The sequence below is a fragment of the Schistocerca cancellata genome, chromosome 5, assembly GCF_023864275.1.
Source record: "Schistocerca cancellata isolate TAMUIC-IGC-003103 chromosome 5, iqSchCanc2.1, whole genome shotgun sequence".
NCBI lineage: Eukaryota > Metazoa > Arthropoda > Insecta > Orthoptera > Acrididae > Schistocerca > Schistocerca cancellata.
This window is the reverse complement of record NC_064630.1, coordinates 97,588,022-97,610,165: the sequence shown is the minus strand read 5'-3', so window position 1 is coordinate 97,610,165 and position 22,144 is coordinate 97,588,022.

The window sequence follows — 22,144 nt, the reverse complement described above, 5'->3', positions numbered from 1 at the left end:
ATTTTTATGATTTTGGAATAGCTAAACCATTTTCTATGTTTTCTATGAATTTTGATATGTTGTCGACCTGTTTTATTTTGTGCAAGATGACAGAGTGGAATAAGATTAGGAGTGTCTCCACTCAATTATTATTGTCTAAAAATTGGTTTATGGTTAATTAGACGAATGCTAAATTTTTTTTGATGTTTTGAGCGTATGCATTTCCTCTGTTTCTTTTTTGGGACATTTTCTGAGTCTGTTTACGTTGCACGAACATCCTCAGACAATGTGGGGCACGTGTAACGCCGGAAATGCATATCCTCCTATTTCCATCTATTGTGCTATTATTTTCTTTCCTTGCTTTGTTACCTCAAGATATGACATTTCTGTCTCTTTGTATATTGTAATGGTTTTACTGTTTGTATATATATATATATTTATACGTTTATGTCGATGTATAATTGGTTTGTTTCGTAAATATTATTTGTATTTTTGCGCTGGGTCTTGCCTAGGGAAAACTGCTATCTAACGATTACATCGATAGGTCGTGTGAAGAGTCAAAGTGTGTAGGATCTTTGGTAGTGTTAACTCTGGCGCGTGGAGCGCGGGCAGAGAAGGAGTGTGGCGGGGGTAGCGAGTGGAGCAGGTGTGTTGTGTGACGCTCCCGCGAGTTGCCGCGCTTTCGGGGTTTGGCAGCATGTAATTGCGCTCGACTTGCGATGATAGTTTCTGACATGGTGTCGCGGACGGGAAACATTAACTAGCGCACATCAAGAGCCCGTTTCGTCTGGTGACCGTGTCGAGAAGAAGGCGCGCCAACATCCAGCTTCTGCAACAGCGACGGCCGACAATGAGTGACTGTCGCCACCTCCTCGATCGACGGCTGCAAACCTTCAATCAACCAACAAGGAAGACTGGAAGCAAGTAAAGTTTTAGAACTGTATGGCAGACCTCAGCTTTTCAAACTGTACCATTTTCGTAACTATAATTACAGCAACTTAGCATGAACCTTTGTTGCTCATTGTCCCAATTGCATTACCAAGCAGGGTCCCTTCCTTTTCCGGAATGAACCCGAGTGTCATTGAAATTCAAACGCCAGCATTAAAGTAATATTCTACTTCACTGCCTTAATTTCAAAGTTCAGTTAAAGTCTCAGAGCTGGCTACAATATTCAGATTACACAAGCACAAATTAAGATGCGAGTTTTGTTACCGTATTTTAGCTTACCTGTGACTGCAGCTCAGCTTGGTACGTACTAAATTTTACTATTGTTAATTGTTCAGAATCATTTAATTCAAGATCAAAGTTAAATCTCTTATTTCTAAATTGCGTAGATTCAAGTAGTTTTTGAAATGATTGTTGAGGTAGTCCAAGACTAACCGTATTTTACTGAATTTCGATGTGCTTCAGAAAGAAAGCTCACTATTAAGTTCAGTCACTAAATTAACTTTCGATTTTCCGGTTTTATTAATTCTTTTGCTAAATTAAGTCAGGGTGTAGCGAAATTTATTACTTCTGACAAACTTTCAGTTTTCCCACTACACATGTCAACCTTCAGTTGCCACGCTTCTAGTGCTAATTATATGTGTAATAACCTTTCTTTTTCAGTTACTATAGTAATTGTCCTTAGGACTGGCGACTGTGATTTCCCCCAAATCTCAAATACCTAATTACCGCTAGTTAATTGTTAACGTAACGGCTGCACATTTACTTTCTTTATTAGCTTTACCCCTTTTCAAAATTAATTTCCACCAGTTTCATTAGCACATTTCCTTTCATTTAGATGTAACCCTTTCCTCCCTCTTTACCGACAGGTTAACTTCGGTGACGATTGCTTTTCCAAAACTCCCATTAGGTACAGGCGGTTTCATTTTTCACGGTCATTAAGGTCGGTAAGTGAGGGGGAGGTTACACTAGATATTTAGTCGAATTGACAGCCCTTAGATTTGTGCGATTTATCGTATACCCAAAATTTATCGAATTTATTTTAGTACTCACGTGGATGACCTCGCACTTTTCTTTGCATAGTGCCAATTACCACTTTTCGCACCATACAGAAATTCTCTCTAGATCATTTTGTAATTGGAATTGATCGTCTGATGATTTGACTAGACGGTAAATTACAGCGTCATCTGCAAACAATCTAAGGGGGCTGCTCAGATTATCTTCTAGATCATTTATGTATATCAGGAACAGCAGAGAGCCTATGACACTACCTTGCGGAACGCCAGATATCACTTCTGTTCTACTCGATGATTTACCGTCTGTCACTACGAAAGGTGACCTCTCTGAGAGGAAATCACGAATCCAGTCACACAACTGAGACGATACTCTGAGGAACTCCGAGGATACTCCGATACTTGTGAGGAACGGTATCAAAAGCCTTCTGGATGTCTATGAATATGGAATCGATCTGAGATCTCTTATCGACAGCACTCATTTCTTGATGGGAATAAAGGCCTGTGTTGCACAAGAACTCTAGGGAGGTGAGTGATGACGTAAGATCCCATACGATGTCTTTTCCCAGGTATGGTTTTGGTCTACATGGTCCGTTTATCTCTTTCCAAATAAAATTTTCTTATTTTGCTGTCTCTTCCTTCCTCCTTCATCTTCAGCAGTATCCTCACCATATTGCTCAGTTACGGAATCGCTTTCACCTTCTCCGATATCGTCTTGTGAATCAATGTCACTGAATGTCCCTCTCATCACCAAGATCCTCAGACAGAATGAGGTCTTCCTCATCACTGCACATCAGCAAATCCTGTATTTCTTCGACATGACGTGGGTGAGACAAGTAGTAATACTTCCGAGCCACATCTGGGGAGAATCTGGAGTGTCAAAGAGAGAACAGCAGGATAACTATCGGTTCAGGCGCAATGTGCCTAAAGGCCGAGCTCACTGTACTATATATTTTCACAAAACATGCACAAAATTCATATTATTCATCCATCAAGTGAGAAAAATAACAACTCTGATGAAAAAGAACCGAAAATATACAGCTCCGTAAGTGAGAGTTAATCAGGCGCTATGAGCTTGACAGACCGCTAACGTTACTTGTGTTCTCCACGATGGTAGCGCGAAAACTATTGGAGGGTGTTGTAAACAGCACCATGTAAGAGGTCCGAGCAGATGTAATTTCGATGTATTGCTCATGCGCTGCCTACGATATGCAAGGTATAAGAGAATCTCTAACCAGAGAGCAGTGTTGACTGCTGTACGAACTGTGTACCTGTAGCAGTAAGTTGTTGCTAGTCTGCAGTCTGCTCTGGTCTGGTCTGGTGTATCGTGTTGGCTGGTCCGGTCGCGGTGCAGCGATGCCGGAGCCTGAGTATTATTGTATAAGGTAAAAAGCAGCCTCGCGCATACGTAGTAATGTCATCTCAAGTCCCATGTAAATGGTTTAAAAATCTCGTAATAATAATCTTTCTCATAAAAAGTAACTTTTAACAACCATTCATTTCAATTTGAAGAATTTACTAATTTCTCCCATCCATGATCATTCCGATTGTTGCAAAAGAAAAATCAGTTGGTTCCTTTCATAAATCGGCCAGCATTGCACAGGGCTGTGCCAGAAAACATTATTTTAAGAGCAGATATATATGCGTTATCCGGCGACTTCATTGAGGTAACAATTATTCTCTTTTTTATTCAGAATGATCTTCCAGGGCCATGACGCAGCACTGCTGACGTCTAAAATTTACCAGGTTAAATTCACAGTCAATTATTGAAAAAGTTATAAGTGAGTGACAATTTAATTGAGAGGTTAGTTACATTGTATTATCACCAGGTTACTGAATTTTTTTTTTTTTTTTTGTTGGGACGTTACACTGAATGTGAACGACATAATTATAAATTTTTACTGTTGAGAGGTTTAGGAATTTTTCTGTTTTGAGGTTACACTAAACGTGAATATTATTTATGTTAATATTTTCTGTTGAGAGGTTGCGGTGTATTATTTTGTGGGGAGGTCACAACCAGAAGACAGGAAGGTACTAATGGCGAGGAAATCTCACGCCGCCTAATTGGGGAGATGGTAACAAAAATGTATCAGCTGTCCCCTACAATGTTAATAGTTGTGTTACGTGTCCCCGACTCTTGCCAAATAATGCACCAAGGAACATTGTCCAACACGATCATTCTGGTGGTCCGGAACTTGTTGGGCTGGGAAGCACAATGTTTTCTGATCATACTGCCCTTCAAATCTTTGAACAGGGTACACTGACCAATCAACGATATTGCAGTATTGTTCTCGTTCTCATGTGTATCTTTTCAGGGGACTTTTATGGATGACATTGTCTCACTGTCCCGGAGAGCGCACAAGGAGAAACTCGTGATACGAGAGTGTATTCGGCGAATGGACTGGCCAGGACGTTATCCGCACTTGAATTTTGCGTAGACGTATTGCAGGACGTTCACATGAAGCAGCGATCATCCTGCAGCTGTCATCTGCGTTGGCGGTCGACTGGTACACCTGTAACCTCCCCCTGTCCTAATCGGCCTACTGAATTTCGATATAACTGACCGTGATCGCATATGCCTAATGAAATTTTACAGTAAGGCTATCCTTACCGAAGAAAAATAACGCCGGTTAGTTGGAGGAAAGTTTACAATAGACTCTTCTGGAGGAAGAATCTGTTCTAAACTTAAGCTAATATACTGATGATAATTTTGAAATGTGTAATCGCTCACGAGCCGCGGGGAAAAGTGTACCACGTAATATTTACTACAAAAATCACTGATAACGCACAGAAAACACTGGTTACCTAAAAAAGGGATAATTAAACGGTCGCTAGCCCGCTAGGGCAATGAATCTCCAGGATCTTGAGAAATGTAATGGCAAAGAAATTTAAGCAAATAATCAGTGGCGTCGCAACAGAAGGTTGTCGCGCTTTTCCACAGCGGAACAATTCACGAAAAAATAAATGAGTCAGAAAGCACTGAGTTTGCAGTTACGTATTCTGAAATACTAAACATTGAAAGTAAAATCAAATTAAGTCACTGGTTAAATAAATGACTGGCTTAACTTTGTTATGTAAAAAATATTACTTTCAGTAACCTCAGTGTAATGTAACGCAAAATTTAGAAAGAGGCAAGCACTTTACTTTTAATTAATGAAAGACTGAATTGAATTTACTTTGAGCAAACAGCAATTGATCTCACTTTTAAAAAAAGAACAATAAAATACGTACCAAGACAGCAGAAGTCACACGCTAGACTAAAAACAGAATACATGAAATTGCGCACTCTTAATTTGTGCTATATCTTTAGTTATTAGTTTTTCCAGTGAAATTTTACTTTCCAGAATGAAATTTTCACTCTGCAGCGGAGTGTGCGCTGACATGAAACTTCCTGGCAGATTAAAACTGTGTGCCCGACCGAGACTCGAACTCGGGACCTTTGCCTTTCAGGGCAAGTGCTCGACGATATATTTTTTTTTTAATCTGATTTTGTTCGCTTTTGTTCGTTGCATCTGCTCGGGGCGGACGTCGTAAGACATCCGTTTTAAGTCCGTTGTTGATCGATTAGAACCATCTAAGCTACCGAAGCACGACTCACGCCCGGTCCTCACAGTTTTACTTCTGCCAGGCAAAGGTCCCGAGTTCGAGTCTCGGTCGGACACAAAGTTTTAATCTGCCAGGAAGTTTCGAAATTTTACTTTACTTTAAGTAGCCTCCGTTATGCATTACAAAAATGAACAGTTACTGAGGTAGAACATATAGACTGAAACTAGTCATTAGGAAGCGCATAAAAGTGGCAGTAAATACACTCCTGGAAATGGAAAAAAGAACACATTGACACCGGTGTGTCAGACCCACCATACTTGCTCCGGACACTGCGAGAGGGCTGTACAAGCAATGATCACACGCACGGCACAGCGGACACACCAGGAACCGCGGTGTTGGCCGTCGAATGGCGCTAGCTGCGCAGCATTTGTGCACCGCCGCCGTCAGTGTCAGCCAGTTTGCCGTGGCATACGGAGCTCCATCGCAGTCTTTAACACTGGTAGCATGCCGCGACAGCGTGGACGTGAACCGTATGTGCAGTTGACGGACTTTGAGCGAGGGCGTATAGTGGGCATGCGGGAGGCCGGGTGGACGTACCGCCGAATTGCTCAACACGTGGGGCGTGAGGTATCCACAATACATCGATGTTGTCGCCAGTGATCGGCGGAAGGTGCACGTGCCCGTCGACCTGGGACCGGACCGCAGCGACGCACGGATGCACGCCAAGACCGTAGGATCCTACGCAGTGCTGTAGGGGACCGCACCGCCACTTCCCAGCAAATTAGGGACACTGTTGCTCCTGGGGTATCGGTGAGGACCATTCGCAACCGTCTCCATGAAGCTGGGCTACGGTCCCGCACACCGTTAGGCCGTCTTCCGCTCACGCCCCAACATCGTGCAGCCCGCCTCCAGTGGTGTCGCGACAGGCGTGAATGGAGGGACGAATGGAGACGTGTCGTCTTCAGCGATGAGAGTCGCTTCTGCCTTGGTGCCAATGATGGTCGTATGCGTGTTTGGCGCCGTGCAGGTGAGCGCCACAATCAGGACTGCATACGACCGAGGCACACAGGGCCAACACCCGGCATCATGGTGTGGGGAGCGATCTCCTACACTGGCCGTACACCACTGGTGATTGTCGAGGGAACACTGAATAGTGCACGGTACATCCAAACCCTCATCGAACCCATCGTTCTACCATTCCTAGACCGGCAAGGGAACTTGCTGTTCCAACAGGACAATGCACGTCCGCATGTATCCCGTGCCACCCAACGTGCTCTAGAAGGTGTAAGTCAACTACCCTGGCCAGCAAGATCTCCGGATCTGTCCCCCATTGAGCATGTTTGGGACTGGATGAAGCGTCGTCTCACGCGGTCTGCACGTCCAGCACGAACGCTGGTCCAACTGAGGCGCCAGGTGGAAATGGCATGGCAAGCCGTTCCACAGGACTACATCCAGCATCTCTACGATCGTCTCCATGGGAGAATAGCAGCCTGCATTGCTGCGAAAGGTGGATATACACTGTACTAGTGCCGACATTGTGCATGCTCTGTTGCCTGTGTCTATGTGCCTGTGGTTCTGTCAGTGTGATCATGTGATGTATCTGACCCCAGGAATGTGTCAATAAAGTTTCCCCTTCCTGGGACAATGAATTCACGGTGTTCGTATTTCAATTTCCAGGAGTGTAGTTAATCAGGTTTCATATTCTTACGACACACGGTGATTGCATGGAAAGGGACCCTGCTTTATAATAATATCTGAGGACAATGATAACGCAGGTGCCCTACAAGTTTTAGCTCTTGTAGGTTATTATTCAGGTTAGTCATACTTTGTGAAAGAAATGTTGCTGGGTAATGCCTATGTAAGTTAATAATTTTTCACTTAACAGTCTTACGGTGTTGTAGGTGTGCGGACGATGGAGAATGTAGCCGACGACAACGCTGAGCTGCCGTTGCTGCTTCTGCTGCTGTTCCATTGAGAAGAACCCTGAGTCATCTCCAGAGCCAGGGGTAGTTGTGGGACAGGCAGTAGTTGGAACTGCAGCTTCCCCCGCCTGTCCACTCCACCGTGCGCTCAATACTCGCGGGTTAACAGGTCAGGAGCGTCTACATTGGCGCGAGCATAGCTGCACACCGTGTCTGCGGGAGCGCTCAACAAACACTTACGCTCTCTTAGATGACTCAAGCTGCTCTGCTTCCTCTCTCCTCGCAACGCGGCAGTGACTATCCGTACGCAGAGATACACAACGGCACAGCTACTGCCATTTCGTCGTTGCTATCGATACATTTCATGAAAGTTGGCTTGGCTATTACCCAGCAATTTACAGTACTTTCATTATAATTACAATCAATTATATGCAGTCAGAAATGAACACAATATTACATCGATTATGTATTAAATATAGTTTCTGTAATAAGGCTTACAGCTTCAGAAACATAACTACAGTATAAGTCATCAACGGATATTGTTGTTGGTGTTGTGGTCTTCTGTCCTGAGACTGGTTTGATGCAGCTCTCCATGCTACTCTATCCTGTGCAAGCTTCTTCATCTCGCAGTACTTACTGCACCCTACATCCTTCTGAATCTCTTCACCTCTTGGTCTACCTCTACGATTTTTACCCTCCACGCTGCCCTCCAGTACTAAATTGGTGATCCCTTGATGCCTCAGAACATGTCCTACCAACCGGTCCCTTCTGCTAGTCAAGTTGTGCCACAAACTCCTCTTCTCTCCAAATCTATTCAATACCTGCTAATTAGTAATCTGATCTACCCATCTAATCTTCAGCATTCTCCTGTAGCACCACATTTCGAAAGATTCTATTCTCTTGTTGTCTAAACTATTTATCGTCCGTGTTTCACTTCTATACATGGTTACACTCCATACAAATACTTTCAGAAACGACTTACTGACACTTAAATCTATACTCGATGTTAACAAATTTCTCTTCTTCAGAAACGCTTTCCTTGCCATTGCCAGTCTACATTTTATATCCTCTCTACATCGACCATCAGTGTTATTTTGCTCCCCAAATAGCAAAAATCCGTTACTACTATAAGTGTCCCATTTCCTAATCTAATTCCCTCAGCATCGGGAAGAGGCTACAACCCTGTCCTACTCCCTTCCCAACCACTGCTTCTCTAATCGTGCCCCTCTACTCTTATAACTCCCATCTGGTTTCTGTACAAATTGTAAATAGCCTTTCGCTCCCTGTATTTTACCCCTGCCACCTTCAGAATTTGAAAGAGAGTATTCCAGTCAACATTGTCAAAAGCTTTCTCTAAGTCTACCAATGCTAGAATCGTAGGTTTGGCTTTCCTTAATCTTTCTTCTAAGATAAGTCGTATTGTCAGTATTGCCTCATGTGTTCCAACATTTCTACGGAATCCAAACTGATCTTCCCCGACGTCGGCTTCTACCAGTTTTTCCATTCGTCCGTAAAGAATTCGCGTTAGTATTTTGCAGCTGTGACTTATTAAACGGATAGTTCGGTAATTTTCACATCTCCCAACACGTGCTTTCTTTGGGATTGGAATCAACGGATATTAAACGGCGAAAATTTTGGATGGTGCAAAAGGTATTTTATTTGCATTTTCAGTGTTAAACGCCCTACCATAAAAAGTCGTTACCAGCTTTGTGGGCACCATGAGACCATGCACTGTCGGCCGTTGTGATCACACACCGTTTTAAGAATAAAGTCCCTCATTTTGTATTGTACAGCGGACAACCATAAATCGCGGTGACTTCAGTGTAATTATTGTCTGTGAACAAAAGCTAAAACTGATGGCAGAGGATTAACCATAGAGCAAATTTGCTTGGATACAAAGATTCTTATGTTTAAAGTCACTCAGCTTTTATAAAAAAATATCCTTTCATTTTCATTAACACGAAAATTACTAGAGTACAGGTTTTTCGTTCATTGATACTTGAAGAGATACTTTGAAATACCTTTAATCACTAAACAGTTAAAAGGAAAAACTCTCTTCCTCTCCCTTTCCTTTAAATTAAAATTTTAATATATCAGTGGGCTCTTAACACACTTAGAATTTGGCCAGCGTAAGGATTTATTTTTTTATTCATCACGTTACCGGGCCTCTGCCCTCAAACATTTTAGTTAACAAATAGTAAGCTTTAACGGGTCTTGCCCTTTCAGTAATCAGAAAAATAATCCAATACCCTAAGAACAGTTTTTGAAAAATAATTTAAAAAAATTCACCAGGCACCTGCTCCAAACAGGCACACCCAGTGGGCTTCTACCTGTATGAAAAATTAAGACCAACACGACTATAACATCGCAAGATCTATCAATTAGTAATCTGAAAAATGCTATCATAAATGCTATTACACAGTGTAACCTCCCCACAAAAATAATGAAAAACAATATTATTTAGAAATGGGAGCCAAGAAGCAATATCGTACCCACAGAAATATTTAAATAAAAAAATAATATAATAAATGGGACCCAAGAATAATCTCCCTGCAATGAAATGTACTGACAAAGGCAACAAAAATGTGAATTTCGCAATCTGACTCTGGTGTAAGCTCCCGCAAAAATAATGAAAAACAATTCAGTGCTAATGAAACTTCAGTGACAATGATAATTCAATTAAACCGAAATATCGGTCTTTGGCCCTGTGCAAATCAGAATTAAATTCTTACCTCATTGTAACTGCTAGTCAAATTTCTGCTCTTATTCTTGCGCACAGCTTGGAGGAACTGCATTGCAAATAATAATATTCCTTTTTTTTTAATTTAACTGAAACTATTCTTTAAGGGAAGTGGAATGAAATCGTTAATTCAATTAAATAATTTTTTTGTAAAATTGCTTTTGAAATCAAAATTATTATTGGGGCACTTGTTGGAAATTAATTACAATAAATAAACTTTACATTATCTGATGATTACCTTAATTAACAATATGCCTCATTCAGCCTCTTGACCAGAATGCCATGTCGACGCTCCCGACTGCGTCCCGCTCGCGACCGTGACAGGACCAGACCACTACTCAACTACTCGCATGACAACTACAACTGTACCGCACGACGACTACTGCCGAACTGCTTGCAACACTCGCGCGGTCAAGCGCAGACTAACCACGATTATAGGCTCTCTGGTCAAAGATTTTAACGTGCCTCACCATCGCTGCTATGTTACATACGTGTTTCATAACCCTCCACTGGGGGGGCAAAAATTTGGCAGCGATGGTGAGTCATTTGGACTTGCCATCGCAAGAAATTTTTACAATTTACAGAATATTCAAATTTAGTACATAAATTAAATGCTGTGCACATGCACCGAGTACAAAATATATCAGACAAAGACAGGATGTGAGTACAAAACATAGTAGTAAATCAGAAAACTGTATATACAAATTATTATGACAGATAGCAAAGTGCACACGCACTGAAAAAATCGTTTAGCATTTTCAGAACAAATAAACAGAATGGCAGAAAATCGTGTTGATAAGTGACATGAGTGTACTCGCACTGGAGTTGATAACATATTAGCAATTTACGAAATATATATATAATTAGTAACAAATGACATAAGTGCATACGTACTGAAGTATTGAATATACAGAGACATGAGTGTACTCACACTGGAGTTGATAACATATTAGCAATTTACGAAATGTATATATATAAATAGTAACAAATGACATAAGTGCATACGTACTGAAGTATTGAATATACAGAGACATGAGTGTACTCGCACTGGAGTTGATAACATATTAGCAATTTACGAAATGTATATATATAATTAGTAACAAATGACATAAGTGCATACGTACTGAAGTATTGAATATACAGAATGAGTACAAATCATATTGAAAATGCACAGGCACTGAAGTTCAGTAGAAAACATATTAACACACAACATAAGTGCACATGCACTGTAGTTCAGAACATATCATTAAAATAAAATAATAAATAAAAAATGTATATACAATATAAAAGACAAGAGTGCACATACTGTCCTTGAGAACAAATCGAAAAAATGTCTTAGGCATTTTTGCAATAAATAAACATAATGGCAAAAATCATATCGACAAGTGACATAAGTGTACTCGCACTAGAGTTCAGCGAATCAAAAACATAAAAATGTATAACCCATGAACATAAATAATGTTAGCAAAAAAATGATTTTCACTATGTGACAAGAATTAGGATAGGAAAGGGAAGGATTGCATCATGGTTGTAGCACTTTAGATTGCACACAGCTGTTCTGAAAGTCCATATCTTTCCACAGAAGTACAACACCAAGTGACACAATTTGAAGTTTCTTTCCCATCAGAATTTACCAGTGTAGCCAAGACACTGAACTGTCGTAGTAACATTTCATGTTCTCATTTTGGCAGTACATTAGGTACACCAAACAGTGGGACCATAATAACGTCTTCATCGCCCACGGTGGTGGACAGCATGTCGTGTCAACACCACGCTCTTACAAGGCACACCAACGTAGAATTAGTGCAAAACCAAAGATAGTGCTCCATGATCACTAGGATAGACAGGACAAATGGACATTGCAGTAATTCAGGGTAGTTAGCTCATGAGGTGAAGGACATGAAGTCACATAATATTGACAATTACAGTCTTCATTAGTAGTTTGCGGCATTCATAGCCCAGTGATTGAACATTTCTGTACCAAGTATGTAGTATTACAGAAAAATGTTCATTAATTGTTTTACATAGAATCAGTAACCTTCTTTTCCTAGTTACAAAGCATTATTAAATAATCGCATTCTTTTCCAGTTACAAAGTATGGCATAGTTAATTAATCATTGGTCATTCCAATAGTAATAATCATTAGCCTTCTCCTAATTACAAAGCATTATGAAGCAATCGCATTCTTTTCCAGTTACAAAGTATGGCATCGTTAATTAATTATTTGTTATTCCAATATAGTAAGAATCATTAGCCTTTTCCCAATTACAAAGCATTATTAAACAGTCACATTCTTTTCCAGTTACAAAGTATGGCATCGTTAATTAATTATTTGTTATTTCAATAGTAATAATCATTAGCCTCCTCCTAATTACAAAGCATTATTAAACAATCACATTCTTTCCCAATTATAAAGCATAGTTAATCATTTGTCATTTCAATAGTAAGAATCATATTCTTTTCCAGTTACAAAGTATCAACATTGAAAACAAGAGCCAATTAATGGCATAATTAATAACATAATTCATTGAGTGACATTAATTATTGGCACTCAGTGGCCATCAAGTATTGAATAGAATAAAACATTGTTCATCATTCAGTATTATTCAGATCATTATGAAGTCATTATTAAAAAGCAGCTAATTACAGTCATAGCATTAATAATCATGGGCATTATAAGTAGTCTCATTACAATAAACAGTGGCAGTTATTAGCCAGTTATAAAGCATTATTTTACGTATATATTTTTTTTGTATCATTACGAAGTCATTACTGAAGTGACATACTATTCAGAGTTGATCAGTATTATTCAGAACTTTCTCAAACTGGTATCACTATTTGGGACAGGTAATACATTTGGGATCGATAATTAATTGCTGAGGCATAACACTATTTGCTTTTGACCTATTGCTGCAAATGGGGATAGGTAACGTCATTCGTCATGAGTCAGCTGTAGCAAGGTTATGTAACAAAGCAGTATATGTGATCACATTTATAAATGATAAACACAAATGGGTTAAAAAAAATGCAAGTACTAGAACAGGTATAATAAGTAACAGGTTTAGTATGTATCATGAAAAACTTCTCCTGGAAAAAATACAAAATGGATTATTGACCTGAAAGAAGAAACGCACACTATGCTGAAAAGTAGTGAACTTCCAGAGCTGTCCTTTCCAAAACTTTCCGTCATCCTACTATGCAATATAACACCTGCTGTCAAAACAAACTGCAACAAATACTTAAATAACTACGTAGCATAAATACATAATTCAACATTATCCTCATCTGTAAAGAAAAAACTTCATTATTCATCACTTCATTATTCGTCAGCATTCATTATCATCTGCAAAAAAATGACTTCATTACTCATTACATAACTATTCCTTATCTCTAGCATAGTTCATCACTAAAACTAAGATGTGTAGTTCTGTCTGACAGCCTGCATCAATCACCTTGTATTCTGAAAGAAAAAATTAGTTAAGACTGCTATTCTACGATGAGTATAGTATATTCTTGTTAATGCTTGTTAATCCTGATCCATTTACTCTTCCTCATAAAGTTATTGCATCTTCTATCGTTTATTCCGTAGGTGAAATTCCCATTTCTGTTGAATTTATTTCTTACACGCATCATTTCTTTCTGAAATTGATGAACAGAAATTAACGTCTTGCATTTAAATCATATACCCACTAAATAATGACTGGTTTATGGTAACATAATTAACCATACAGCATAACATGACAGACAACGTAATATGTCAAAGACATTGACAGTATTCAAAGCCAAAATGTACAGAGAATATCACAATGCAGCAGCAAAAAATGTAAAAGTCACGATGTTGAGATGTCATAAGGCCAAAAAAAAAAATGTCAAAGTCGACTGGTGTGTGTTATATTTTAACTATTTCACAGTGCATATAGACAAAACTGGAATACAATCGTACATAAAAAAAAGTGGAAAATGTGCATGGTCTGATGTGTAACGACAAGAAAAGCGACCTGCTAATCTTACCTTGCCGGGCACTTGCCAAGAAAAAATACGATAATCATCAGTAACTAGTCAGGTGAATATAATTGCATTAGTAAATGGCATCATAGCATGTTACATCATAAAGTGATTTCATTCAATAAACGGTTTAATGTTTGAGACATGGTGATTGCCTTTCGATTTTCTGGTTCTCAAAGTTTCGACGTGTACAACATTGGGGTGAGGGATGCTGCGAATCCGATATGGACCTGCGTATAGAAGTTCAAATTTACTGCACTTACCTTTTAATTTGCTGGATAAATAGTGTGTACGTACTAATATTTTCTGTCCAACGTGAAAGTCGCGGCGTGTACAAACCTGTTTTTGCTGTCTTCTCCGGCGCTCTGCGGCACGTTTGATGTTGTTCAGCGCAATGTCAATTATTTCGTGGTGTCGTAAGCGACGAGATGTAGGAAAATTTACAAATTCTTTAATTTTGTTTGGTGGTTCAACGTTTTTCAGTATAACAGACGGAGATAGCATAGTGGATTCATTTGGAATGGAATTAATTACATCTTGGAATGAGAGTATGTGTGTATCCCAATTAATATGTCTTTTGTGGCAGTATATTCGGCACAGCTTACCAATTTCTTTCATTAATCTTTCACAGGGGTTCGAAGAAGCGTGGTACTTGGATATATAGATCGGAGAAATGTTTCTGGCTCGTAACATGCGTGTCCATACGCTACTACGAAATTGAGATCCATTGTCAGAAATTACTTTCATCACATGCCCTACATGAAATAGAAAATGTTTTACAAATGCTTTCGAAACAGTTTTAGCGGTAGCTTTGCGTAACGGAGTGAAAGTAACAAATTTTGAAGTGAGCTCAACAGCGACAAAGATGTAGCAAAAACCTCTGTTAGTTCTCGGAATCGGACCAAAAATATCTACTGCGGCCATGTGTCTTAATTTAACAGGTACAATGGGATATAAAGGAGGAATATGTGAAGTGGTGTCTGATTTAGCTTTCTGGCAAATTTTACAAGACGCTAAAACTCGTCGTATACGTTTCTCCATGTTGTTAAAATAACAGTTCTGTCTCAGTATAAGAAAACATTTTCGTGCTCCGTAATGTGCGTAACTTAAATGAGTGTACCAGATTAATTTGTTAACAAGTTCGTCAGGGATGCATAATAACCAATTGTTGCTGTCAGGGTGAGAGCGGCGAAACAGAATGTCATTGCGTACAGTGTAGTGGTGTCTAATCGTAACATTATTCTTATCTTGCCAAAGGTGTTTAATTTCTTTCCACACATTGTCTTTATTTTGTTCTTGTGCTATGTCTTGTAATGACGATGAAATAAAATTTTCAAATGCTACTTGCTGAATGTACATGACACTGAAATTTGTTTTGCAGAAGTTGGTTGCTACGTCTTCCTGATTGTTGCCGAGAGAACGCGATAGTGCGTCTGCTATAACATTTTGCGTACCGGGAATGTGAACTATTGTAAAATTAAATTCCTGTAAATAAAGTTTCCATCTGCTTAATCTATCGTGCGTGAATTTGGCCGAAAGTAAAAATTGTATCGCTCTGTGGTCTGTGTACACGGTGGTATGTCTGCCATAAAGAAAGTGCCTAAATCTCGTGAAAGCCCATACAACACATAATGTTTCAAGTTCAGTAACGGAATAATTTCGTTCAGCAGGTGACAAAATGCGGCTTGCAAATGCGATGTTTTTAATTACTATAGATCCATCTTCTTCAATTTCCTGAAAAATATGTACGCCTAAAGCTGTGTTGGAACTGTCGGTGGCAATGGAAAAATTTCTGGTAAGATCTGGGTGCGATAAAAGTGGAGCATTCAACAAAGCATGTTTCAGGTTCACAAATTCAGAATGTGCTTGCTTATCCCAAGACCAAATACTGTTTTTACCTGTCAGTTGACATAATCTAGGTGTGTCTAAAGCGGAGTGATGAATAAATTTTCGAAAAAAGTTGATTAAACCCAAAAAGCTGCGTAATTGTTTCTTCGTCGTAGGAACAGTAATGTCACGTAGAGCTTGAAGTTTTTCCGGATCAGGTGCAATGCCTTCCGCTGAAATTACGTGTCCAAGAAATTTTATAGAAGTTTTGCCAAAGTGCGATTTACTAAGGTTAACTGTAAGTCCTTGTGCATGAAAAGTTTGTAACAGTTGTTCAAGAATCATATTGTGTTCCGACCAGTTAGCTTCTGCGATAAGAATGTCGTCTACATACGTCGTAATTCTGTCCTTAAGTTCTGTCGGAAGTATTGTGTTCAAACCGCGAATAAAAGCTGCAGAAGAAATAGTTAAGCCGAATGGTAATTTACAAAATTGATAACAGTCGCCGAAACAGAGAAAAGCTGTATATTTTCTGCAATTTGGATGAAGTTGAATTTGCCAAAATCCCGATTTCAAATCTAATGTAGAATAAATAGCAGTACCGTGAAATTTCTGTAAAAGTTCCTCTAGTGTCTGTGGTCGATCTGTTTCATTAATAATAATGTCATTAATGTGACGTGAATCAAGTACGAGGCGAAGTGAGCCATCTTTTTTCTTAACAATATGTAGCGGGTTTATGTACGGACTAACTGCTGGTTCTATAATTCCTTGATCAAGCATATCCTGCAATTCTTTTTTAACTTGTTCTCTGTGAATATATGGAATGGGATAATGCTTTGCTTTAAATGTGTCGTGCTGTTTCACTTGAAATTCATACATAAAACCGGACATAGTACCAGGAATGTTGTCAAAAACTGGAGCTTGCTGTAAAAGAATTTTATGTAATTGCGTTCGTTCGTCGTCTGTAGTTGCACTGCTTTGTCTAACTTTATTGGAAATCATTTGCATTACGTCGTAATCAGCTTCGTCTTGAGTATTATAGTTGTGTACGTACGTATCCGTGAACAATGTGGGATTACAGTCTATGTTACGTGTTGCGGAAATGACCTCTGTGCGGTTAATTGTTTGTTCTTCCGCAGATAATGACTGCTGAAATTCTAAAGCAAGTTGTACGTTTTCATCCTTTAGCATTAAATAAGAATTCTGAAAGTCAATGACTGCATCGTGTTGTACCAGAAAATTCGTACCTAAAATTACGTCTGTTGTCAATAAAGGAACAATCCAAAAATTAGAGTGGAAAATATGACCTCCAATACAAAATGATAAATGCGTCTGTAATTTAACGTCTACTCCTTTACTCGATACTGCTCCTTTCACTTTTGTTTTGCCTAATGGTAATGTCGGATACGTATTCTCTTTGTTGCACTCGTTAAAAGTCTCCTCATTTATTACTGATATAGGTGATCCGGAATCAATTACTGCTGAGAATTTTGATGAACCAATTTTAATTTCGATGACAGGATGTGAAATAGTTTTCTGAACAAATGGTCTTTCCTGCAAGAGAGTGTCTCTGATATCGTCAAAAGTAATTACATTTTCGTGAACAACATTTTGCGTGTCAAACGTAGTGCTTGTGTTATTGGAAGATGCGTCCTGTACAGTATCTAGTCAGATTCTATCTGACGTGTTATTATTATTAGGAGGATTCTGTGGCATTTCGACTATTTGAACTGTCCTATTACTTCTTCCAGACGTATTACGCTCTGGATGGTACCTACTGTCGGGTTCATTCATGAGAATAGGTTCTTGCGGATAATTTTGCTGTTGGTGAGACCGACTGTTATTATATGTACGCTGATAATTGTGCTCATCGTTTTTACGTCTGTCGTGATAGTCATTCCTATACGGTGTATTGCGATAGGAATTGAAATACTGCCTTCTTTGTACGTAGTTGTTTCCTTGCTGCCGTACGTTACTATTTGTTGTATCAGGGACTATACGTGCTCGCGGCGGAACATTAAAGCCTGGTTGACCTTGTGCATTACATTGTTGGTTACGTATGCTAACCGGCTGGTTTTGATGTTGTTGTTGTGAAATACCTCTATTGTTACTAAAGTGTGGTTCGTGTTGGTGAAAATTTTGACGATATTGATAATTAGAATTTTGGCTGTTATTAGAGTTTTGGTAGTTGTCGTTCCTAAAGCGTCTGTTATCTTTCCTATTGAAATTACGTGTCTGATCATAATTGCTGTACTTTTGTTGACCTTGGTTATTATAAGAAAAATTTTTGTTTACAAAAGAATAATCAGATTGTTGTACTTCCAAGAGCTGTAAAAGATCTCTGAATGCTGAAATGTTTTCCTTTTGCTGGCCCGTTAGAAGTGACACTCGTAATGACCGTGGTAATTTGGAAATGCATAATTGTATAAGTGCAGATTCACTGTACGGTTCACTTAGGTACTGGTTCTGTTGGACCATATGCTCGAAAAATTGCGTGACGCTGGGAAATTTTGTGTTCTCATAATTTGGTAAGCTAATTAACTGATCTTTAATTCCGGGCTGTGTCGTCTTCGACCAGTACGCTGACAGAAAGGCATTCTGGAATTCTTCTACCGAGTAACATTGCCTCACGATCGGTCTCATACGAGTTGCCGATTCGCCTTCCAAAAAGCTGCAAATAAATTCAAGTTTATGCGTAACAGGCCAAGTCGGTGGAAGAGCAAAGCTAAATTGTTGAATCCAATCCAGTGGGTGAATCTGCGTTCTATCGTTTTTAAATACTTTAAACTTTCTCACTGACGGAAAATGTTTGTAATCGAAATTATCATCTCTGTATGATGCAACAGGTTCAGGATCGTAAGAGTATCTATTGAACTGTGGTTGTTCGGAATCTAAGTCCCGTACTCTCTGTAGATTACCCAAATTACACGCGTTGCGCGAGTCTGACAAATGTTCGCAAAGTGGCGTCTGTTGTGGTATGTTATTAACTGAAATGTTTTTCATCTGTGTTATTTCTTGCTGTAAATTTGACAACTTCCTACGTAACGTGTTGTTAGATGAATCGATCTCATTAATTGTCTGCTGTAAATTTTGAAATTCAGGTGTTTGGTTAAATGAAATCGGTGCAGTATCGTCTGATTTATTATCATTATTACTTTCAATAGCATCAATACGACTGGCTAATTCATCATATTTTTCAGTCAGTATTTTTGCCTGATCATCGGTTTTAGAATCGGACGCATTAATCTGTTTCTGCAACTTCGCGTAGTTTCGCTCAGTTTTCTAACATCAGCTTTGATGACATCGCAATCCTGCGTTAGTTCTAATTGTTCGAATCTGTCTGTCACTGTTTGAATATTTACTGTGTGTGTATCTGTTTTTGATTTAAGATCAGAAATTTCATCCCGTAATTCCGCGTTCAACTGTTCTATGGTATTAATTTTGTCGGACACTGTAGTAATATTATTGTCTACATACGTCTTTGCTTTCGCGAACATTTTACATTTGTCTTCTTGTCTTTGTGCAGTGATTGTTTCCATGACTTGTCGTTTTACTTTGTTTTGATCTTGAATAAATTTGCGGAAACGCGTATCACTGTTTTGTATGTGAAGATTAAAGCGTTCGTCAATCTGAGTATTCTGTTGTTCGAATTTCGCGTCTATCTTTGAATCCATTGTGCGCGAAAGTTCTACCGTCATTGCTTTAAACTCGTCCCGTAATTGTGTAGCTTTTTCAGAGCATTGTTTAGCGACTGTACTAATTTCCGCTCTAAGTGTTTCTGTTGCGGCTGTTTGCATTTCCCTTAATTCCTGAGCAACAGACCTAATTTCTTCGCTGCTTTTTTTTGAACAAGCCTTTTTCCACGCGCAACTGTTCCTTAGTGTCATGACACTGCGCGGCAACGGCTCTAATTTGTTCACTAAGCTGTCTGGAATTGTCGTCTAATTTTTCATTTAGCTGTCTGGAATTGTCGTCTAATTTTTCGTTAAGGCTGTCTTGTTTTTCATTTAAGTGTTTGTTGTCTTCCCTAAGTTGTTTGAAATTTTCATCAATTTTATTAAATTTTTTGTCCTGTTCACTAAATTGTTGTTGTAGCAATCTTGCCATAATTTGTTCAAAGCCAAAGTTAGCGTTTATACTCTCTGTGCTGTTTACTGGTGGATCTGGAACTTTCTCGCTTACTGTAACCATTTGGTTATTCTGAGATTTAGAAAAAGGTTTGTCAGTCGGATGTACACTGTCAGACATTATTTCGGAATTAAATGGATCCGTCGTACTTCCAGTACACTGTTCATTTTCACTAGAAAAATTTGTATGTACATTACTTGGATTTTCTAAATCGGGTGTGTTAAGCTCGGCAGCGCTCATTACTATAGACCGCTCCGCGTCATCAATTGTCGTCAAATTAACAGACGAGACAATTGAGTTCGTTTGTTCATCATTAAGGTAAAAGTCATCATTAGTGGTTGGAATGCACTGATTGTTAGTGAACGCAGGATTGTCATCATTACACTGCGTGTCACAAGTCCTATCGGTAAAGTTGTTTGAGTCGGTAATTTCATTCATAATACCTCGCGATACACTATTCACAGTCTTTCGCGGCATTTTTACAATAGTCACAATTTTTCACAAAATAAATAAGCACAATGCAAAAGCAACACACAAATACAACCGAGCAACGAATTGCCGTTGACCTGTAGAAAGAAAGTCACAAGATTAGTAAAAGCGTTGCGCCAAATCCTAATTATATCTAAGCAAATAAGAGCAGATTTCTGACTGTTTTTCAAAAGACTCTCAACGAAATACGATCCTGGACTAGGTGTCGCCAAGTGTAACCTCCCCACAAAAATAATGAAAAACAATATTATTTAGAAATGGGAGCCAAGAAGCAATATCGTACCCACAGAAATATTTAAATAAAAAAATAATATAATAAATGGGACCCAAGAATAATCTCCCTGCAATGAAATGTACTGACAAAGGCAACAAAAATGTGAATTTCGCAATCTGACTCTGGTGTAAGCTCCCGCAAAAATAATGAAAAACAATTCAGTGCTAATGAAACTTCAGTGACAATGATAATTCAATTAAACCGAAATATCGGTCTTTGGCCCTGTGCAAATCAGAATTAAATTCTTACCTCATTGTAACTGCTAGTCAAATTTCTGCTCTTATTCTTGCGCACAGCTTGGAGGAACTGCATTGCAAATAATAATATTCCTTTTTTTTTAATTTAACTGAAACTATTCTTTAAGGGAAGTGGAATGAAATCGTTAATTCAATTAAATAATTTTTTTGTAAAATTGCTTTTGAAATCAAAATTATTATTGGGGCACTTGTTGGAAATTAATTACAATAAATAAACTTTACATTATCTGATGATTACCTTAATTAACAATATGCCTCATTCAGCCTCTTGACCAGAATGCCATGTCGACGCTCCCGACTGCGTCCCGCTCGCGACCGTGACAGGACCAGACCACTACTCAACTACTCGCATGACAACTACAACTGTACCGCACGACGACTACTGCCGAACTGCTTGCAACACTCGCGCGGTCAAGCGCAGACTAACCACGATTATAGGCTCTCTGGTCAAAGATTTTAACGTGCCTCACCATCGCTGCTATGTTACATACGTGTTTCAAACTGAGATACTAAACTTGTTTTACCGGATTATAGTAGTAGGCAGTGGCATTTATACACAGAGCTCGCCTTCGAGAACCGACTGATAAATTTCATCTATCCATGAAGGTAGAAACTTTTATAAAATGACTGCAACCAGAGTAGCTCAACAAAATCATCTTTAATAAAACATGACTTACGAAAAATCACAGCACCAATAAAACAACTGCATAAAATTACATTACTACAGAAATACCAAAGGAGTGCAAAAGACACCATTCCTTGTTTCGGCTGTGGCTCAGTCGCAGTGGTTCAGCGGCGGTATGTGCCGAGTGCTGCTGGTGCCGCACGCCAATGTCTCTACGCTCTGTACTGATTATGTCAGAGAACACAGCAATAAACGGCTAGTAAAACAGAGACCCAGGATTAGTTTACACATCATGAGAGGCAGATTCGCCTTACATAATCTCTGTACCTTGTAAGTGAACTAATAACAGTTTTCTTACACTGAATGGACCTGCGGGAAAAAATATTTTGCTTGT